Source organism: Triticum aestivum, chromosome 7B, assembly GCF_018294505.1.
Source record: "Triticum aestivum cultivar Chinese Spring chromosome 7B, IWGSC CS RefSeq v2.1, whole genome shotgun sequence".
Lineage (NCBI taxonomy): Eukaryota > Viridiplantae > Streptophyta > Magnoliopsida > Poales > Poaceae > Triticum > Triticum aestivum.
The window spans coordinates 685,223,859-685,236,589 of NC_057813.1; the positions used below are offsets into that span (position 1 = coordinate 685,223,859).

A 12,731-nucleotide genomic window follows, 5' to 3' on the forward strand; every position below is an offset into this window, starting at 1 on the left:
AAACTGAGCCGACGGCGGGCGATGGCGGCGTTCTATGTCGACCCACTCGTACTGCTCTGGGGGAAAACCCTTGGATCTGGTCTTCTAGATCGGACGATGGCGGCACTACGGTTGCATTTCTCTTTTGGGAGCATAGTTTGCGGAGTAGTGCTGGTGTTCAGAGGCAGGAGGTGGAGCGGTTTTGTGTTGCACGGAGCTTCGGTGGAGATGTCAAGTCATGCCTGGCCAACAGGTGCTACGCTTTGTCATGCCTGGTCGGTAGGTGCTACGGACGACATATCTTCCAGAGACTTCAAGCTGTATCGGCTGGTGGTACTTGGCGGCATGGTGCTGAGGTGTATCGGCGGCGACCGCGACGGGCTCAGTAGTTCGCGCACAGGGTGGTGGTGCCGTTGGGCGCCGTGGTGGTGTTGACGGCAGTTAGACCGGGTAACGATGATGCGTCAGTACAACTCTGAAGATGAAGTACTGGTAGTTGGCCGTGGCGGCCTCTGAGCGCGCCGGATCGGTGTGTGCCCCATACCCGGCATGTGGCTTGGTTGGGGCCTCAGGTCTTATATGTTAGGCTTGGCTGCGAGGTCTGTGGTATTAGGCCCGGACTATCAGCATCCCTTCATCAACTGGATAGGAGTAGCGACAGTTGTCGCCTAGAAGGTGGCTTCAGACTTACTATTGTATTTTTTGTAAGGTCTTTTGTGAATAATTAATAAAATGGCTGCATGTATCGTTCAGATGCACAGGCCGGGGGTGATCCTCCTTCTCAAAAAAAGATGCCAGTTAGCTGATTTTAGGAGAAAAAAATAGTTGGCTCGCCAGCCATCTGACTCGAGCGCTTAGCCATTGGAATGAAGCCAGACAACGCATCCTCCTTGTCTGCAATCAATGCAGCAAAAATCCCTCATGGCACACCGACTTGCTCGGCAGCACAGTCGGGAGACCATGTGGGTTCGCAGCCGCATCACCGCCAAGCCTCGCAGTAGTGCCTCTCTCTCCTCGAAGCAGCTCTTCTCTGGTATAATAGAAGTTTAGTGGTTTTTGTATTTCCATGCTAAGTCTTTATTAATTAAATAATTATAATATGTTATCTTAAATATCAATGGGCATTCAAAAGGAATCATAATGTGGAATATTAGCATGGTTTCTCCCTTTGAATGTTCCAGCTGACTGACTTAGCACATGGTTATACTTGTTATGAAAAGTTTCTCTAGTTTAAACTGGCCTCGGTGTTATTACAACTTTCGAGTAGTATCATGTTCATATTACCACTTAACGATTACATTTTCAAAATGCATGATTATGATGTCTGTTTCACTAGTTGGTCGTTTCACACTGTTTTGCTAGTCTTCATGTATGCTAGCCAGGAATTCTGCTTGTGCCAAATCCTTGTGCAAGGTTTTGCCATAAGAGTCCACCATACCTACTTATTTGTATGACTGAAAAATATCATTAAAAGTAATTTTCCGTTGGTGCATTAACAAAAATTAAATACACTATTAAATACTTCATATTGCTTAAGCTATTGATGATCCTAAACATATTTTGTTTTCCACGATCTCATAATGGTGGTTTTGGACGGATGAAAGGATGCAGGAAAAGGCCTACTAAATATAAGGTTTTCAATTCCTAAAGTGGAAGGATGACAAATCCTTCTAAAACTAAAGATATCTAAAATAGAGTGTATGATACTTGGCACCATTACCAGCAGCAATGGAAAATGTATGTATTTCCTATGGTCAAATCTTGAGCATGAAGCCAACACATTGGCAGTAAGAGTTGAACCACCTTTTCGATACTAGTAATAAGTGCATGACAATTTCTGCTTCCCTTGAAGAGCATATTCTTTTATCTTTTATGTTGAGTCATTCCATCTTTCTTTTAAAGCACAACTATTAAGAGTGTGATTATCATTCTTAATTTATATGCATTTTGTTAATATGTAACATTAAGCAATGTACAACTGTGATGCTTTCAACTCCGGATTTGTATACTTAATCGTATCTTAGACTTGCGAGATACTGTTGCCGCCTATGGCTGCCGAAAAAAATACAATATGACGAATTTGTAGAGATCATTCTCAGTTTTTCTAAGCCAATTGTTACTCCGCTATGGAGTTTCCCTCCTAACTCAACCCCCTTTTTAACGATATCATGCTACAAAGCATCACCATTTACAGAGATCATTTTTCGAAATGGGAAAAATCATTATGGTCTCTGTGTTGCATAGGAATTTCATGTGAGAATCGAGACATACATGATTATAATATTCAAATTGTATTGAGATACTTTATCATGTTAAATTTGTTCCTTTTCAATTTCTAATCTGAATTTTCAATGATCTTTCGCTTGAACTTGAGATGGAAGACAACTTATTTAGTATATAATTGACAATTTAAGCTTCTCAAACCTCCATCATTCGATCAACATTATTATGAAGAAAAGTAAGAAATAAAATTTAATAGTATGGCTGCATGCATCTTTTACGATGCAGAGGCCGGGGTAATCCTCCTTTTCCAAAAAATAAAAAAAATAAAAAAATCAAGTTTACATAATGTGCACTTCAACTGTTCAACATTCAAGTTGAGTTCTTTTGAGATAAATCAAAAGATGCCTGATTAATTTCTCCGGGGGTATAGGTTTAGACTGACAATCTAATTAGTTTTCTGGTCATTTGTTTGGATATATAAGTTGTCACATAATTTATGTCTTTTGTGAGAGTTGTCCGTACTATAAAAGTTGTGTGGGTTATTTCCGATATCTTTCTGTAGTTAGCAACAAAGCGCTTGTCACATAATTAGTTTTGTGGTCATTTATTTGGATATCTTCAGTAGTTTTAAGACCGCGGGATGTTGTGTTAGCAACAGACAGTTTGAGATATCTTTCTGCAGTGAAAGCAAAAGCCATGCAAGCAAAACTTGATGAATGACGAGCTGATGACTTGTTCGTCGTGGTATTTGAATATTTGGTCAGTTTCGCACCTGCATATGCGGTATGGTTGCTCATCTCAGTGAGGCAGGCAGATTGCTGGAATTTTGCCCAAGACCAACACATCATATGTTGGCTTGGGATTTCAGTATCCGTTGTGTCTGAATTTGGAACAACCCATGTGTTTGCATGGATGGCGGAATTCAAATATGTGATGGATCAACCAAAGCTGTGATTTGTCGATGTAGTTTGTTCTCGGTTTGTCGATGTTTTCTAGCCACGTCTGAATTAACCAGAGCTGCGATTCAGCTCTATCGTTGGTGTTGTTTTTTGACGCCAAGCGCATGGCTTGCCTGTGCGTTATGTAGTGCTAGTTTTGTCTAGTATGCAATAGATATACCCACGTGTTAATACTATCACAAATCCGTCGTAGTTTAGGTGGTTAGGATACTCGGCTCTCACCCGAGAGACCCGGGTTCAAGTCCCGGCGACGGAAATCCCTTTTTTGTTTTCTAATTTCTCCTTAAAGTTTTCCCTTTTTTTTGCGGGGGAAAGTTTCCCTAAAGTTGAATGATCATTTTTCCTGATCGCGGTGAAGGATAAATGCATCTGGCAATGTGCTGTTCATATCGAAAATTATCTTCATTTTGAGATTGCTTTGTAGTTTTTGGTGAGAGCAAATGCTTGCAAGGTAAATCTGAGCAAGCTAGGCCAGTTCGTGTTGGTAGCCTTGAACCTGACGGTTGACGATTCCAATATTCTGAACTGGGGGTCAGCCTTGTGATGTGTTATGGGTCAAAGAAAACACCACGGCGAGCAACACATGGCTGTTGTAAGCCATGCCTGAATCGAGCAAAGCTGCGATTTAGTTCGTCGTGCTCTGTTTGTGTTGCGCGCGTAAGGCGACGGCGAGGGGGAGGAAGGGGTGGGAAGTGGATTTCTTTTGTCCAACTCTCCTCTGGTGAGTTTCTACCCGACTGATTACTCCTTGCTTCCTAACCCTTGAGAGAGATTTCATGGCTTCCATGACTGTACTACCTGAAGTGTTTCAGATATCACTATTTATCTGTATGATATTTAGACAATGGAAAGAACTGCTTTAGATATAGAAGATGTATCCAGAAGAGAGCTCATCCAGAATAGAGTAAATGCTAGTAGTACTGCATACTGAACCAATAAATGTTCTGCCAGTGGGCACTTGTAAATAGAGTAGAGTGAGGATTTGGTGTAAAAGTGTGGAATTATTCTGTAGCCGGCTCTCAAGACAAAGATAAAGTGTTCATGCCGTTCTTGTGATGATACGTTGCGTTCAGCTGTGCTATGAACTCTGTTCTATTAGAAGCTGATCGCTGTTTAATCACCATCTGCATCTACCATTCTTAAGAAGTTGCTTCCCACTACAAGGCATTCTCTTAACATGCAGATAGTCCACCTCATCAATCTGCCACATCAGCAATTATTATTCCTTTTTAACCAATTTCTATTAACGTTTAAACATGTGGTGCTGTCGCTCTGTTCCCGTACTTAAATGACGGACAGAACCCAATGGTCGATTCATGCTAGAACAAAGAAGCCCGATCGTCTCAGTAATAGTTGATAGCTGAAGAGCGGCCGCGGGCAACCAGAAGGTGCCTCTTTTTCTTACGCCGGTCTGCTTCCGTCAATTATTTTTTGCGTGTCCTCTACAGCCAATTATATCTACTTAGAACGTTGATGTGATCTCCTTTCAAATCCTCGTACCTATTGTGCTATTGTTATTACGTAAATTATGGGGAGGAGGATTGATTTTAGTTCCCGATGTTGCCGAGTACTATTAGTGGCAGCTCTACTTTTTGTACTTGAAAGAGTTCTGTTTACGTATTTTTGGATCAGCTTCTGGTCGTTCCATGCCTTTCTGTTGACCTACATATATTTTGTTTGCTAATTTTTGAACCAGAATCTGTTAGTTCATGCTCTTTATTTTTATTTTCTTTGCAGGTCCCCATGCCTTCTTGGTACTACTCCCTCCATCCGGAAATACTCGTCGGAAAAATGCATAAAAATAGATGTATCTAAAACTAAAATACGTCTAGATACATCCATTCCTCCGACAAGTATTTTCGGATGGAGGGAGTACTTGCTACACATCAAACACTTCTTCATGGTGTTAGACTATGTATAGCTTCTGTACTTATGTACGTATATTGTACGTATTGTAACACATCCATTATATATAATGAGATAAGCCACCCCTAGAGGGTTGTGCTGGTTTCCCCAAAACTTATTGTCTTACATGGTATCACGCTAGGTTACGATCGCTTCCGCTTCCAAACCCTAATACCCGCACCGCCGCCGCAGCCGCCGCCGCCTTCACCGCCGCCATGTCGAGCGCCGCCACCACCGGTTCCACTGCTGCGGGGTTCCTCCCGGCCTCTCTTGCGGCTATGCTCAACCTCCCGCTCGATGCCGTCGCCGTTCCGGCTCCGATCGGGACCAGGAGCATCGGCTCCGTCTACTCCACGCCGCCGGCGCCCTCGCTTGGGCGCGACCTCGTGGTCCACACCGCGGCGCCGCCGTCCGCTGCGGACTCCGCGGGCGTCGTCCCGCCGCTCCTGCCGCAAGCGGATCACACCGCCCCGCTGGCGGGGTTGGCGGCGTCCGCCCCGGCCGCGGGCCTTGCGGCGTCCGACCCGGCCGCGAGCTTTGCGGCGTCCGCCCTGGCTGCGGTCCCGCCTCCTCCCGCATCGGCTTCGGTGCCTCCGGCTGCCTCCATGGTGTTTGCACCCCAGGCAGCCCCCTCGATGGGATCGTCTTCGCCGCCGCCGTTTCACTTCGGTCATCTCATCACCATCAAGCTCTCCGCCGACAACTACATCTTCTGGCGTGCGCAGGTTCTCCCGCTCTTGGGGAGTCACTACCTGCTAGGCTACGTCGACGGATCGCTTCCCTGCCCACCCGCACTGGTAGACAGCGTGCACGGTCCGGTCTACAATCCGGCCCATCGCGTCTGGACGGGGCAGGACCAGGCGAACCTCTCCTCCATCCAGGGGTCGCTCTCGCCGGCAGTTGCCGGACTTGTTGTCTTCGCGAAGACGTCTCATGAGGCCTGGACCATCCTTGAGCGAACCTTTGCAGCGCAGTCCCAGGCTCGTGTCTCTGCACTCCGTCGTCAGCTTGGAGAGTGTCAGAAGCTTGACTCCACTGCCACTGAGTTCTACAACAAGGTCAAGGGCCTCGCCGACACATTGGCCTCCATTGGACAGCCCCTCACCGACTCCGAGTTCAACTCGTTTATTGTCAATGGTCTTGATGAGGAGTATGATGCCTTAGTCGAGATCATCAACGAGCGGGGCAACTCGACACCCATGCTGGCACACGAGGTTTTCTCTCGGCTCCTTCTCACTGAGCAACGGGTCGAGACACGCCGCTCCAGGGGCACTGGCTCCCTCTCGGCCAACGCCGCCACCAAGGGTGGCCGCTCTTCTTCATCACCCCGGTCTCCCTTGGGGCTGCCACCGTCGCCCGCCTCGGCCCCCCCACCTACTGCGACCTTACCGGGGGCTGGCGGTCCACGTGTGTGCCAGCTTTGTGGCCGCGATGGGCACTGGGCCTCCAAGTGTCATAAGCGCTTCCAGCGAAGCTTCCTTGGTCTTGGCAATGACGGCAAAGATACACGCAACAATGCCCGTCAGGTCGCCATGGCTGATCGTCCCGCGCCGCAGAAGCAACAGGGACACACTCAGTCCTACTCCATCGATCCACACTGGTACATGGACTCTGGGGCGACAGAGCATCTGACCAGCGAGATGGGGAAGCTTCACACTCGTGAACCCTATCATGGCTCCGACAAGATCCACACCGCCAATGGAGCAGGTATGCACATCTCTCATATTGGTCAAGCATCTCTTCTCACTAGACATGCCAATAGGAGTCTTCAGCTTCGCAATGTTCTTCGAGTTCCATCTGTGACCCGTAATCTTCTTTCAGTTCCTAAACTCACACGTGATAATAATGTGCTTTGTGAATTTCACCCTTTTGATCTTTTTATTAAGGATCGGGGCACGAGGGACATTCTTCTTAGTGGGCGGTTGTGCCAGGGCCTCTACCGTCTGGAGCATCCTGGCGTCGCCCGTGTTTTCAGTGGAGTTCGGGTCTCTCCGTCACAGTGGCATGCTCGTCTTGGTCACCCGGCCACACCTATTGTCCGTCATATTTTGCGTCGTCATGAGCTTCCTAGTTTGTCTAGTAATAAAGATGTAGCAGTGTGTGATGCTTGTCAGCAGGGGAAGAGTCATCAACTTCCTTTTTCGGAGTCCAGTCGTGAGGTGAAACATCCTTTAGAACTTGTGTTTTCAGATGTATGGGGTCCTGCTCAGACTTCTGTCAGTGGTCATAATTACTATATCAGTTTCGTTGATGCTTATAGTCGCTTTACCTGGCTTTACCTTATTAAACGCAAATCTGATGTGTTTGATATTTTTGTTCAGTTTCAAAAACATGTTGAACGTCTTCTCAAGCACAAAATTGTTCATGTCCAGTCGGACTGGGGGGGGGCGAGTATCGCAACCTCAACTCCTTCTTTCAGTCGCTTGGGATAGCTCATCGTTTAGCATGTCCACATACACATCAGCAGAATGGTTCAGTCGAACGTAAGCATCGTCATATTGTTGAAGCTGGTCTTACTCTTTTGGCCCATGCATCTGTTCCGTTTCGGTTTTGGAGTGATGCTTTCACCACTGCATGCTTTCTCATCAACCGTACTCCCACTCGTGTTTTAAACATGAAGACTCCCATTGAGGTTCTCCTTAATGAACAACCTGATTATACCTTTTTCAAGGTATTTGGGTGTGCTTGCTGGCCGCATCTTCGTCCATATAATAAGCGCAAGCTTGAGTTTCGTTCTAAGAAGTGTGTTTTTCTTGGCTATAGCTCTCTTCATAAAGGTTACAAATGTCTTCATGTTCCCACTAATCGTGTCTATATATCTCGGGACGTCGTGTTTGATGAGCATGTTTTTCCCTTTGCCAAACTTCCTGTGTCCACTGTCGAACCACCATCTCTGCATTCATCCTCTGTTGCTTCTGACCAATTTGATGATGTTGCATACTCTCCTTTGCTGTTACCTAACCATGGTGCAGGAACCGGACGTGGGGCTCGTTTGGAGCTGTTGGAGGATTCACCATCATCATCGCCGCCTTCTGATGGGCACGTCGATCGCCCTATGTTGCATGGCATCGATTCGCGTGCCCATGCATGGTCACCCGAAGAGCCCGTCGCGCCGAGCATCTCCACTGCTCGGTCCGCTACGCCAGCGACCGCCGAGTCTCCAGCGGCTCGGCCCTCTTCGCCAGCGGCCGCCGAGTCTTCAGCGGCTCGGCCTGTCACGCCGTCTTCGCCCGCGGCTCGGCCCGTCACGCCGTCTTCGCCTGCAGCTCGGGTCCGCGACGCCGTCCTCACGTCGCCTTCATCCGCGGATCGGCCCGCGACACCGGCCGCGCCACGGCCCACTATGCCGGGCTCGCCATCGGCCCGGTCTGTGACGCCGGCGTCGCCAGCTGCTTCGTCTGCTCTGCCGGTTTCGCCGGTGGGCCGGCCTTCTTCGCCGACCGAGCCCGAGGCTACTGTGTCTGGCTCCTCGTCACCGGCTGACTCGTCAACGTCGCCGTCCTCCAGCCCGTTGCAGGCTGCTCCGTCGACCTCGGTGGTTCCTGTGTCCCGACCACATACACGCAGTCGCAGTGGCATTTTCAAACCTAAGGAACGTAAGGATGGTACGGTTGCTTGGTTGGCTGCTTGTTTGGCTGCTGCTGTTGCGGATCCATCTTCTGAGCCTCGCTCATATCAGGCTGCCCTGCGCATTCCACATTGGCGAGAGGCTATGGAGCAGGAGTTTCATGCTCTCCTTCGTAACAAGACATGGACTCTCGTTCCTCCACCACCACGGGTAAATGTTATTGACTCAAAATGGGTATTCAAAGTGAAGAAGCATTCGGATGGATCTATTGAGCGTTACAAAGCGCGACTTGTTGCTCGCGGTTTTCGGCAGCGCCATGGTCTTGACTATGAGGACACCTTCAGTCCTGTCGTCAAGCCTACCACTATTCGGCTTCTTCTCTCCATTGCTGTTTCTCGTGGTTGGTCACTTCGTCAACTTGATGTGCAGAATGCTTTTCTACATGGATTTTTGGAGGAAGAGGTTTATATGAAACAGCCGCCTGGTTTCTCTGATCCTGATCGTCCTGACTATATCTGTCGTCTCTCCAAAGCACTATATGGTTTGAAGCAAGCTCCTCGTGCCTGGCATGCCCGCCTTGCCTCTGCCCTTCGTGCTCATGGGTTTGTGCCGTCCACTGCTGACACTTCATTATTTCTTCTACAGAAGCCAGAAGTCACTATGTATCTTTTGGTATATGTCGATGATATTATCCTTGTCAGCTCTTCTCAGTATGCTGCTGATGCTCTTGTCTGCTCTCTTGGTGCTGATTTTGCGGTCAAAGATCTTGGGAAGCTTCACTACTTTCTTGGAGTTGAGGTCACTTCTCGTGCTACTGGTCTTGTCCTTACGCAGAAGAAGTACTCCTTGGAGTTGTTACAAAGAGCGGGCATGCTGAAGTGCAAACCGACCACCACACCCATGTCGTCTACCGACAAGATAACAGCTGTTGATGGTGAGCTTTTGTCTCCTGCGGATGCCACAGAGTACAGGAGCATTGTTGGTGGACTTCAGTACTTGACGATCACGAGACCAGATATCTCTTATGCTGTTAACAGGGTTTGTCAGTATCTTCAGGCTCCCAGAGATACTCATTGGGCTGCTGTTAAACGCATTCTTCGTTATGTTCAGTTCACCCTGACATTTGGTATGCATATTCGGCCGACTTCCTCTCGGGTCCTTTCGGCCTTCTCTGATGCAGATTGGGCTGGTAGCCCAGATGACAGGCGATCCACGGGGGGTTATGCAGTATTCTTTGGCCCTAATTTGATCGCCTGGAGTGCTCGGAAACAGGCTACTGTGTCACGTAGCAGTACTGAAGCTGAGTACAAGGCTGTGGCTAATGCTACTGCAGAGATTATTTGGGTGCAGTCTTTGCTTCAGGAGTTGGGTTTGTCTCAACCACAGCCTCCTATTCTTTGGTGTGATAACATCGGTGCTACATACCTTTCTGCCAATCCAGTATTTCATGCCCGAACGAAACACATTGAAGTTGACTATCACTTTGTACGGGAACGTGTATCACAGAAGCAACTCCAGATCAAGTTTATCTCATCTAAGGATCAACTTGCAGACATCTTCACTAAGCCTTTACCTCTGCCACAGTTTGAGGCTTGTAGGCGCAATCTTACCCTTCTCAGTTCTTTAGAAAGTGGCTAAGATTGAGGGAGGGTGTTAGACTATGTATAGCTTATGTACTTATGTACGTATATTGTACGTATTGTAACACATCCATTATATATAATGAGATAAGCCACCCCTAGAGGGTTGTGCTGGTTCCCCCAAAACTTATTGTCTTACACATGGAGCTGAGCGTGAAAAGAAGCGGATGAAGGCTAACATCAGTGAGCTGCACCTCTTTCTGTGCTCCCCCCATCTTCTTCCCCTCTCCCTCTCTCTCTCTCTCTCTTTTTGCAGGGGCTGTAACATGGGGGTCGTCACTGATTTTGCTCCAGCAACGGTTGGCATTAACTAGGCGGGGATTACAAATGCTAAATTGTTTGATTACCATGTTCATCTTGATTTGGCCTCAAAAGTTCCGCCTCTATGCTGTGTTACTTCTATGTGGATTTCCTTTTGTCCGATACAACCTAAATCGACCATTCAAGAAAGAATCCTACATAAAGGATCAAGAAACAATGATTTATCACATTTACTACTATCAAATTTATTTACTCTACCATGTAGGTAGGATCAGCAGTCTTTATCTCTACCATGTATTTGTTCTACCCTTTTGTCTTATCATGCAGGGGAAAATAGGAATCAAGCATAAAAAGTTGTTATGCTAAGACGGTTCTTGCTGAATGTTTAAGAAAGACACACTTCTTGCTGGCATTCGTTTGCATCTAGCACTTTTCTTAGTAAGATAACGCATGCTTCTATATGTACTTAAGAGGCATGGTGATTAAGAGGACTATGAGAATCATATTCCGTCAGGATTTTAATTAATGTGTGCACTCATATGAAAACAAATCATGATTTTTCCATACATGTTTGACTACTGTATTGTTCTAACATTTGAACCCTTTGTGTCGCTAAGATGCAAATTAATCGTAGTTTGTGTTTTGTGTGGAGACACGCTTTGATATATGTATAGTATGTACATTTGTTGATACCATATTTTCTCTGGCTAATGAATGTTTCATCCACGTATTTTAACACAAAGTATAACAGATTCTACTATTTATGGCAGTTTACTTTTTGTATTGTCACGTAATACCAGTGTTTTACTACTAATCATGATTTTAGAGCATATCAATATTAGTTTTCCATGTTTCAGTTTTCCCCCCTAACATAAATTTCCTCAAGATGTTTTGTTATTTGAACATCTATTTGAAAAAATGTTCAATTATGGTTATTGCTATTTCTATTTTTAGCATGTATTCTCACAGCAACGCGCGGGTTGTCATCTAGTTTTACAGTATGCTTACTGATTCATGACAATTCTTTGCCCTGTAGTGGGCCTCCTCCGCGGACGAGCCGGACCCTTTTCGCCGCATCTATGCGCGCCTATGGGCCACCGCCAAACACCTCCAACGTTGGAGCGTCAAGACTGTCGGCAACATCTCCCTCCAGCTCGCCGTCGCCCGTGAGCTCATCGCCCGGTTCGACGCAGCACAGGACATCCGGCAGCTCTCAGCGGCCGAGACGTGGCTCCACCGCCAACTCAAAGCGTCCTACATTGGCCTCGCGTCGCTCGATCGCTCCATCGCCAGGCAGCGCGCGTAGTTCAACTACCTCAAAGGCGACGACACAAACCCGGCCTTCTTCCGCCTCCACGCAGCGCAGCGCTCCAAAAAGAACATGATCCTGCAACTCAAGGTGGGTGACTCCACTGTCTCTGGGCAGGCTGCCATCGCAGAAGCCGCGCACGCACACTTCTCCGACATCCTCGGCTCCGCCCGGGAGAGGCTCTCCTCCATCAACCTGGACAGACTCGACCCGCGCTCGTTTGACTTGCAAAACTTGGACGCCCCGTTCTCTGTGCACGAAATCTGGGAGGCCATCAAGCGCATGCCTAAAGGGAGAGAGCCGGGGCCGGACGGGTTCACCTCCGAGTTCCTTTGCGCGTCTTGGCCCACAATCAAGGCGGACTTCGTCGACGCGTTCAACAAGCTCTACAATCTCAATGGCCTTGGCTTCCGACGACTTAACAAGGCGCTTATCACCATGCTATCCAAGAAACCGGACGCCACCACGCTCTCCGACTAGTGCCCCATAAGCCTGATCCACCTGTTCGCCAAGCTTTTCGCCAAGGTGCTCTCTCTCCGTCTTGCACCCAGGCTCGGCGACATGGTCTCCACCAATCAGAGTGCGTTCATCGTGGGCAGATGCATTCATGATAATTTCTTGCTCGTCCAGCAAAAGACACGACATCTTCACAACCTCAAGCAGCCGCGCGCCATGCTCAAGCTTGACATTGCCCGCGCATTCGACTCTGTCTCTTGGGCTTTTCTGCTAGACACCCTCCGCCACCTTGGCATCGGTCGACGATGGCGCGAATGGGTTTGCATCCTCCTCGGCACGGCTAGCACGCGCATCCTCGTCAACGGCACCCCGGGGCTGCCAATCCTCCACATGCGTGGCTTTCGGCAAGGGGACCCCCTGTCCCCTATGCT

The 12,731-nt window shown here is 47.9% G+C and overlaps 1 non-coding gene across 1 annotated transcript; it reads left to right on the forward strand.

Moving 5' to 3' along the window:
- Nucleotides 1-3,344: 3,344 nt before the first annotated feature.
- TRNAE-CUC (transfer RNA glutamic acid (anticodon CUC)) lies at nucleotides 3,345-3,417 on the forward strand. The gene has a single exon. It is a non-coding gene; the product is annotated as a tRNA-Glu (tRNA).
- The last annotated feature ends 9,314 nt before the right edge of the window (nucleotides 3,418-12,731 follow it).